Below are 10,000 nucleotides of genomic sequence, written 5' to 3'. Positions count from 1 at the left end.
TAGATGCATGGTACTGTTTACAGTGCTGGTATTTACATTTAAATTTTTTCATAATGGCAAAACATAAACATGTATTAAAGAGTCGGGCAATGGCTGGCGGCACATGCCTTTAATCCCAACAGTCTATAGGCAGAGACTATAGACTGAGTTCCAAGACAGCCAGGGCTGCAAGGGAAACCCTGTCTCAATAAAATATAGCAAAATGAAAATAAAATACTTGCCACTCCCATAATGGAATAGAAGCCACAAAAGTAGGGGACAGGGGCAGCAGGCAGACCCAGGTACCCCTTCTCATGACTAAAGCCCAGACTTTTTGCTATTCCTCAGCCCATACATGTTTATAGGATACTGTCTGCCATAGAAATTCACCCCACGATCCCTGCCAACGCCAGCAGGTAATCATAGCCTGGTGAGGGAAGATACAGCCAGGGGATGAAGGGGGTGACTGTGGGCACCAGGAACTTGAGGGAAAGACCCGAACTAAACACACACACACACGCACACACACACATGCACACACGCATGCATGTGCACATGTGTACTCAAGCATAGGGACTAGACCTTCCTTGCCACCTCCAGCAAAGAAGCACTGCCTCAGTCATACTATGAGCACTGATAGCCATGGAGGAAGAGTGAAGTGACCCTGTAAACCACATAGACCGATGGCATGAAGTGACCATGTAGACTGATGGCAGAGAAGTGACCATGTAGACTGATGGCATGAAGTGATCATGGAGACTGATGGCATGAAGTGACCATGGAGACTGTCGGCAAGAATGGCCAGAACACAGTAAAGGAAGATGCATGAAGCTATACAATGCAAGCCCCCCCAGACTTGGCTTTATTTAAAATCCCATACATAGCAAAAAACAATCCGAGCACTCGGGAGGCTGAGGCAGGAGGATCATGAGTTTGAAGTCAGCCTGGACCTGGGCAAGTTCTAGCTACATAATGAAACTCTGACTCTAAATAAATAAAGAAACGAACAAATCAATCAAAGCAGAACACCAAGGGTCCGCGAAATGGTGCGAGGTGGAAGAAGTTGCCACACAAGCCTGGCTGCCTGAGTTTAAAGCCCAGAAGAACCAATTCCCAAACATTGCGCTCTGACCTCCAGATGTGCTGAGGCATGCATGGTCATGCGCACACACAACACACCACACACAAAGGCATGTACACATACACACACATACACCACAACCAACAACAATAATTTTAAATATAAATAAATAAAACCACCCAAAAAACAATAACAATAATTTTACATATAAATAACACACACACCAAAAAAAGAAAGAAACAAAGAAACAAAGAAAGAAACAAAGAAAACAAAGAAAGACTTACATTTAAGTATAAGAGTGTGTATAAACCTATGGGGGAGATTTCTTTCCAACCCTGCTCTAAAGAGTAAGTATTTTCTACCTGTAGGGTTTGGAGAAAGAAAGACCACTCCCCCCCACACTGACACTGAGTGTAGGAGGAAGCGGGTATCTTACAGTAACAGAGCAAAACATGAAACTCTTGGTTCCACTGTTTGCAGAGGCTTAAGCAAAAATCCGCAGTGGTGGGAGACCTAGAACACAGTCAGGTCCTCCCTACCATGGGGCATTATACACCCACCAATGAGGACATTAAATTACCCACATCGGCAGTATTGGTAAAATGTCTCCACACACGTATAAGCCAAGGTCAAGCCCTGTGTGCTCCGCTAATAAGAGAGTGAGGAACAGCTGGTGATCATGGTCAGTCAGCGGAGTGCTTGCACAGTGCCCACAGGGCCCTGGGTCCAACCCCAGCATTCATAAAACTCCTGTCAGCCCAGGACTCAGAAGGCAGAGACAGGAGGATCAGAAGTTCAAGGTGAGGCTTGGCTATGCAGCAAGTTCAAAGTCATGGTAGGGTGTATGAGGGGACCCTATCTAAAGAAGGGGAGGGGAAGAGGAGAAGAGGAGAACCAGCTAGGGAGGAGAAGGGGGTACTCAAGAGTGACAGCCCTGGGACCTTCTGGAAGCTGGCCAGGTCCCAGCCTAGATTGCACTGATGGCCGTATTGTGGCTCAGCCTATAATTAATCATTATGATAACTACTTAACTATGATGTGTCCATTATTTTTGAAGGCTTGGGATAGCAAGGAAGATCAACACAGCTTTTTCCTTCTGCGGACATATACTCCCAGCTCCCCAACCATATTCCCAGCCACTGTCCCTACTGTCCACTCTACCCTTACAGTCTTTTCCTGGTTTGGTTTGGTTTCAGAAGAGCCAGTGGGACCTTGACACTTGCTGGAATTCACAAGCTCTTTATCCTCTGCTCCCTCTCTACCTGTCAAAGGACATCTCTTGCCCCAAGCCAGATCTGCCCAAGCAAAACAAATACACAAGAGCCCCGACAGTGGGGAAGGGGTCAGGATGCCTGCATAGCGTGCAATGTCACCCAACATCAGGACTCTAGTGATGAGCCTCCCCCCCCACCCCCAGAGCTCTGTTGTCTTCCGGTTCTCTGTGCACCCGTTAGCTTTCTGAAGCTCAACAGCTCATAGCAAGAACAGAACACAGACTGTGTAGAAAGCACGCTCTGAAGCCGCCACCTTGTTCAAACGTCATAGCTGCACCCCGCGAGGCTGGTATTAGAAGCTTCTGGAAAGGAAAGTGAGTCTTAGAACTTCAGATGTCTTCCTAGGGCGCAGCCGCCGCCGCCACCACCACCACCAAACGAGGCCACACAGATCAACACTGTGGCTGCTCTAAGAAGAGGAAGAGGCGGGCTCGCACGGCTGCTCAGAGCTGCGAAAGGGCTCGGCTGCCTGGAAGAGGCTGCATGCAGCTTGTGAGCGACGGTGGCTGCCCATGCGCGGACGGTGGGGCCCGTCTGTGTTTGACTAAAGTCAACACTTTGAGGGTGAGATTTCACGTTAACAACCTGCCATCCCCACCACAGGCCTGCAGAGCCTGAGCCTGCTGTGGGAGGCTCGACCCATCCACTCTCTAGCAGGCGTGGCCCAGCCCAGCAGGTCCCACCTTGAAGCTTGGGTTTGAAGTCATTTGTCCCCTAGCTGCAATCTACTTCTCTCTCCTCGGAACTCATCGACGCAAAGTCTTGTTCCAAGGTCTGGAAACAACTTTTTACCTACAGAAAGAGGCCAAGATCCTAAAGCACAGGTCATGACTGAACTGGGCTTGAATCCACCAGTACCAGCCCACTTCCAACTTAGGATGGTGTCTTACTTCAACACGAAGTCAACAGAAATGAGACCTCCCCCACAACCCCCGCTACAAGGCAAGCGTGTGCAACAAATCCAGAAGACAGGAAGAGGAGATGCCTTAGCATAGCTGGGGGGTAGGGGGGAAGATCCAGACAAGCTCAGGACCAAGTGCCCTGTGGATAATTGTCTGATCAGGCAGGAGAACAAAGATACTCAAATAAGAGGCAGACAGTGGTCTCTGAAAAACCCCAGTGACCCTGAATTGTCTTGGCTACCACAAGAATCTTCCTAAACAACCCCAACCAAGGCCCTGCTCACTGGGTGACTTCAGGAAGCTACCTACCGTCCTTGGAGACTCAAGTCCATCTGTAAAATGGGTAGACTCATCCATCAAGAAGTATTGGGATTTTTCAAGGACCAAGGATCCGGTTAGTAAGTAATTCCACCTAGCATGACGTCTGGTACTGAACAGGACACTACATGTCCCCCACCCCTGCCCCATGACACCTCGGTGGGCAGATGTACATTCTACAACTGCTCCTTATGTGGTAGTGCATACATTAGAACCCCTAAAAGTTAGGTGCTACTATGATTTCCCATCACACCCAAGAGGAAACCGAGGCACGCAAGACCTCAAACACAGGTAAGCATCGCCGGGAACAGCAAGAAGTCTGCCTCTAGAGCCTTGCTCTCTGTTTCACTGTAGAGCTGGGGATGGTCCTCCTACATGAGCTCAGGATGCGAGGTCCACTGAGCTCCACCATCACCCCAGAACACAGCTTGTAAGATGGGCAAGGCTTCTCCAACACTGCCCTGGGGCCGTAGCCCAGTTGGTAGAGCGCTCGCCTAGCATGCACATGCTAGGCCTTGGGTTCAGTCACCTGTAGACAGACAGATTTAGAAGTTCAAGGTTATCCTAGGCTACATGGTACGTTTAGGATCAGGCTAGGCTAGAGTAGGGACCCTGTCTTGACAACAACAAAGTTATAAGCCTTCTCTAAGGTCACCTGAGAGAGGGGTTCAAACCCTGTAATCTGGCTGGTGCCTTTTGAAGCAAGGATGGTGTTTCTCCTCCTTTGGCCCATGGCTATTTTGCCATGCTCGAAGCCACACCATTAAATTTCTTTTCATCATCCAGGACCATCTCTCCCCAGCTCAGGGCCTCCCCCTTAATCACAACTGCCCTGGCCTTGGACGTCAGTGTTCACCAACAAAAGTGGTGTCTTGGGAATGGACAAGGAGGGCAAAGGACACCAGGTATCAATAATCTGGCTACCCCGACATGGGCTGTCCCCTCAGCTGTGGTGTCACTCTTTAATTCTAGTTACTACTGTGTGTAGGAGTCCAGTGCCTTCAGTGCACCGTAACTCACAGTGTGGTACTTAAGAGACAGACAAGAGGGTCGTGACCCAGCCCAATGCAGTCACGGCAAAGACTTATAAGCCAGACCTGGAGTTTTCCGACAAGCCCAGGAATGCTCTTCTGCAGAAATAGAGGGGCTTTCAAAGGCTCACACCCCCAGGAGGCAGAAATAACAGCTTTTCTAGTTTGCTCTTGTTATCTCTGTATCATGTATGCTTATATGCCTAAGAATATGTAGTATATCATGTGTGTGCACATGCACATGCTCACACATACGTGTGGGACAGCCAAAGGCTCACTTTCACTGTCTTTATCTGCTGCCATTCCCCACCTTAGTTTCTGAGACAGGGTCTCTCATCGGACCTGGAGCTCACACATTCAGACAGCCTGGCTAGCCAGCACACCCCCAGAATTCTTTCATCTCTAACCCCTCAGTATTGGGTTTATAGGCCTGTGACACTGTCACTGGCTTTTTATGTGTGGGTATTGGGGTTTGAGCTCAGGTCCTCATGCTTATATAGTAAACACTTTACCCACTGAGACATCCCCCAGCCCTTCCCCCATTCTTTTGCATATATTTGTATGATGTGTGTGTGTAAGATGTTAGGCATCTTCCTCAGTCACTCCACACTTCATTCCCTGAGGCAGGATCTCTCAGCTGAATACAGAGTTTGCAAGGACAGCTAGTCTAGCCAGCAGCTCACTCTGAGGACCTCTCCCCACCTCTGAGCATAGGAATTACAGACTCCTCCACCACACTCATCCGTCCAGCACGTCTGTAAGCATTAGGGATCCAAGTCCCGGTCCTGACACTTTCATAGCAAGCACATTGCCCACTGAGTCATCTCCCCAGCCCCAATCCTTCATTTTAAAACTAGGTCTTATTCTATAGCCCAGGCTAGCCTGGGGCTGAGACTGGCCTCAAAGTCGCTTGTGTTGGGATTACAATTGCCACCCTACCCCATGAGAACTTTACTACTTGAAGCCCACACCAGAGGGGGGAAAAATGAGACCTCGCCCCCAAGAGCACCCTCTCTATACCCCTACCCTCAGCTCACCCTGACCCTGACCCTGGGTAAGGCAGCTGGTGGCAGATACAAGAAGGTAAAGCCTGGGCAATGTAGCGCCTGTCACCAGCTAAATTTAACAGTTCTGCAGCTGGTGCTAGCTTAACCACAGGACTCTGCCACGTGGCCATACAAGACTACCTTCAGAACACCAGACACTTGGCCTCAGAGAACAGACTATTCAAGTCTGGGGAGGCAGGGGGCAGAAAAACCACGCCGGGACCAGCAATCGAGCTCCCTAGCAAGCACTGAACAAGCCCAGAACACCCTGTCTCTGCCTCTCCACACCACCACATGCCCTGTGGCTTAAAGCAACAGGACTTTCTCATGATCCAGTTCCCAAGTGAAAGTCAGTCTTGTCAGAGTTGCTTGTGTTCTTTGTTCGTGAAGCTACCACCCTAGCCTTGTCCAGATTCCTTAATACCCAGCCCCATTCTGTACTCACTCCACCCTCTGCTCCTGTCCCCATGCCATGGCCCTCTGCTTGCCACCAGCCTCTTGAGCACACACTGGATCTACCTGGATAGCCCAGGATCCTCTCCCAGCTCAGCCTGCCTCACTTGACTGCACACATAGCCTACCATGCCCAGAAACATCCCAGGCCCACAGGTTTTGGGGGGTTTGGGGCAGGAGGTTAACGGAAGTCACTATTCATGCCTACAACCTTCCCTGCCTGCAAGAGAGGGGAGGGCTTTGTCCCATCACCTCTCTGCTAGCCACAGTGATGAAGCTTCCAGGAACCAAGTACAAGTTAGGGAGCAAGGTGAGAGGAGAAACGAAAACGGAAGAGAGTCAGAGATACTCCACACAAGAGTATCCACCACGTGTCAAGTACAGCGTAAGCCGCGGTTCCTACGTGCCGGGAGGTCTACTCTCATCTTCTTCATCACTGTAACTCAGAGAAGTTATGGAGCCTGACCCAAGTCACATAGCTTGCCAATGGTAGGTTGGGGATTCGAACCTGAGCCTCTCTGACTCTCATTTTTTGTGATGCTCTGAGCCAAACGCTTGGATCTTTTCAAGTCCCTTGGGGATTCTTTTTGTGCCAAAAACTTCTTTGCAGAAAAAAAAAAAAAAAAAAAAAACCTTTCCTTCTGGGTAGGAGATTATGCAAAGCATTTGCCGCTGCCCCCACCGGCTTAGTGACTTAGAAGATGGTCTATTTTGGGGCTTTCTGCGCCAGTGACCCAAAGCTCCCCACCCTCTGCTGCGCCTTTCTCCACACAGCCACTTCCTGAGGCTCAAATGAAAGGCTAGAGGACCAGCCCAGCAAAGGCAGAATGCAGAACAGCTACCAAAGCCCCATCAAGTCCATTGGAAGATCAGGACCCATCTCAGGACAAAACCCAGCCATCTCAGAACAGACGGCAGCTGCCCAGGAACCTGTGACCCAGAGGAAGCCACAGAGCCATCCCCAAAGGCTGTGTACTTCTAGGTCGATAGCTCTAACACTATGCTAATCCACCCCGCCTTCCAACATTCTCCTGTCAGGTTTTAGGGAGGGAGCTTGAGAGCAGAGATGCTGAATTGAACCATCTCTCGGACAAGAGATTTCTGGGTGTCTACAACAGTCAATTAGGAGGCCTCTAGAGGAGAAGCTCTGCCCCTTGGGACAAAGCAGGGTGGCTCCTTTTAAAGGTCTCTGGGTGAAGGGGAGGTCTTGTATCACCAGGAAACAGCCTTAGTTAATATGTGCTATGTGATCAAACTAGAGGGATGGGGCTATGGGGCAGGGTGGAGGAGTGGGGCTCTGATAATGGGTGCGCCACACAATATGACAGTAGTCAGGCTGCCTCGATCTCCGGGTAGCAAGGAGCTGTGTATGTCGTTGCCCTGCTTGCAACCCTTCCTGGTTACCTGAAGGGCCTGACTTCTCTGAGGCCTCCACTACAGTTTGGAGTGGTTAGCCTCACAGCCATAGATAAAAGCCATTATGCTACCAGCCCCAGCTGCCATGCAGTTAGCATGTGCACCCAGCGTGGGCTGTGCACAATCTGGTCCCTCAGATCTTAACTCACTCCGTCCCCACAGCGATCTGATAAAGCGGTCCACGCTGTCCCGTTTTATAGCATGCCCAAGCTCGTCCATGAGTGTGTCTTCAGACCTTGGAATGCTCCGCAGTCATGGGGAAGACCGCCTCCCTTCCATTAGCTGGTCTATAGCTGGGAGCCCAAGAACAAGTAGTAGAAGGCCATTCTTGACACCAACTTTGGGCCTCCACATGACCTTACACACACATGCACACATGCCTACACATGTGGACTCACACATACTCACATACAACACGCACATATGAAATGAAAAGGGAAAAGAGAATTAAGTGTCCCCCAAGCGAAAGCCATGTAAACGCTAACTCCCATGATGCTCCTCTACTTCTCATTGCTCCCCTGAGCCAGAGAGATGGTTTGGGCAGCCCAGAGTTTCCTTGGAAACTCAAGACAAGGGCATCCTCACACAACCTATTCTAAACATTTCCTCTACCCACAGCGCCAGCCAAGCCTCCCACATCTAAGGAAGGGTGTTCCCGGCCAGTTGGCTCTGGACTGGCCTTCCTCCAGGGCACAGAAGCTTCTAGAAACATAGCCCTCGCTGAACACATAGAACTGCAAATTACCTCAGCAGAGAGGTGTCCGAGGCGAGGGGAGCAGGGGCATCGAGGGGTATTGCCTCCTCTGCTCCATGTGTATCACATGCTGGCAAAAGCAATGAATAGCCCTTCCCAAGATCTGACTGAAGGAGGGAGACATCTGCCCATACAGATGTGTAATTATAGGATGACCAAATCCCAAAGAAAAGGCAAGAGACAAACAGTGGAGCAGGCAGGAGAATAAAAGTAAAGAGCAACTGAGCCTTGGGCCCTCTCGGGCAGAAAGGGCCTCCCTGATGAGAAGCCCTGAGGCTCAGAGGGCTGTGGTAATAGCCAAACACAGAAACCCCTGCGTCCCCACAACAGCCCCGAGAAGCAGGTGTTGCAACCTTCAGAGAGCAGACCAGGCATGGCAGCCACAGAGAGGAAGTGTTGGAGCCTAGGTCCCATGAGGGGAAGGACCAGAAAGGAGATGACAACCAGGTCTCTTGGTGTCCTTCCCTCCCAACACGGGACTTCAATCTCCTCTCAGCTTCTAGGCCTCGTGCAAGCACCCCCCCCCTCCGTTTCTACCAAGGACACAGGTCCAACAAGGCTAAATCCCGTGTGATCCTTAGCGGCCTAATGCTTTCAAAGCCTGCCTGGGGTAATTCGATCCTGACTCAAAATAAACGGGCTGGGGAGATGGCTCGATGACTGGGAAGACCTGAGTTCGGATCCCCAGAGTATATAAAAGAAGCCAGGCTTGGCCACACCTAGAACCTTAGCATTAGAAGGCGGACAGAGGTAATGGACACAAACAGAAAGACGACGTGACCCTCCGGCCAGCAGTTTAGCCAACAAACCACAAGCAGATGAATCACAGAGAAGGGCATCCGTCAGGTGTCCTCCCGCCGACCGTAACACAGACGGGCGCACCCATTCACACAAACATGCACATCACACGCTAAAAAAAATTAATTAATTAAAAAGGAGGCACTTTGTGTTTGTTTCAAAGAGGGAGAGAAAGAACATAAAGTTGGGTGGGTAGGAGGTAAGGAAGACCTGGAAGGAATAAGGGAACAAGGGGAAATATGCTCAAACTATATTATAACAAAATGTAAAAAAAAAAATTAACGAGAAAAGATTCACAGTGCCTTCTCTGATGCTCCACATACGGCATCAGTGTCTTGAAGGACAGGTTGAGGCCTGGAAACTTCTGAGCAGCTTGTTTACCGAGGCAAAAACAAAACAAAACAAAAAACAAAAAACCTGATACTGGATCCAAAACCACTTCAAAGCCCCACGAGATGGGGATAAATAGCAACTCCCAGGTCAGCAGTGGACAAGGAGGCCACCATGAGCCACTGAAACACAAGGACATGGCTGCTACCTCCTTACGTACACCACCAAAACTCCTCAATTTGTGCTCTCCTCGACTTTGCGACCCACTTTCGCCACTCAGAGGATAAGACAAAAGCGAAACTATTACTCAGAGCCCAAGCCTCAAGAAAGCTTCAGGCCCTCTGTCTACTGTCTACTCCCTAGGAGCACAGGGTCTTGCCCCAGCCATTTGAGAAAGCCCACTGGACGGCTGCAAAGGCAGAGACCATGTAAAGAACAAGATATGCCAGCTACCACTACTGATCGGTACCGGGTTCCCAGTCCCCCACCACACATACCCTCCCATCACGAAGGTCCTAAGCACCGTCTTCTAGACAGCCCTAAAACAGTAAAATCAAGGCTACCACGGTCTCCACCATGACAACCAGCCCTGTGGCTGGTTTGCCTGAGAGGACATGG

The sequence above is a fragment of the Rattus rattus genome, chromosome 17, assembly GCF_011064425.1.
Source record: "Rattus rattus isolate New Zealand chromosome 17, Rrattus_CSIRO_v1, whole genome shotgun sequence".
Lineage (NCBI taxonomy): Eukaryota > Metazoa > Chordata > Mammalia > Rodentia > Muridae > Rattus > Rattus rattus.
Note: the sequence above shows the minus strand (reverse complement) of the source record.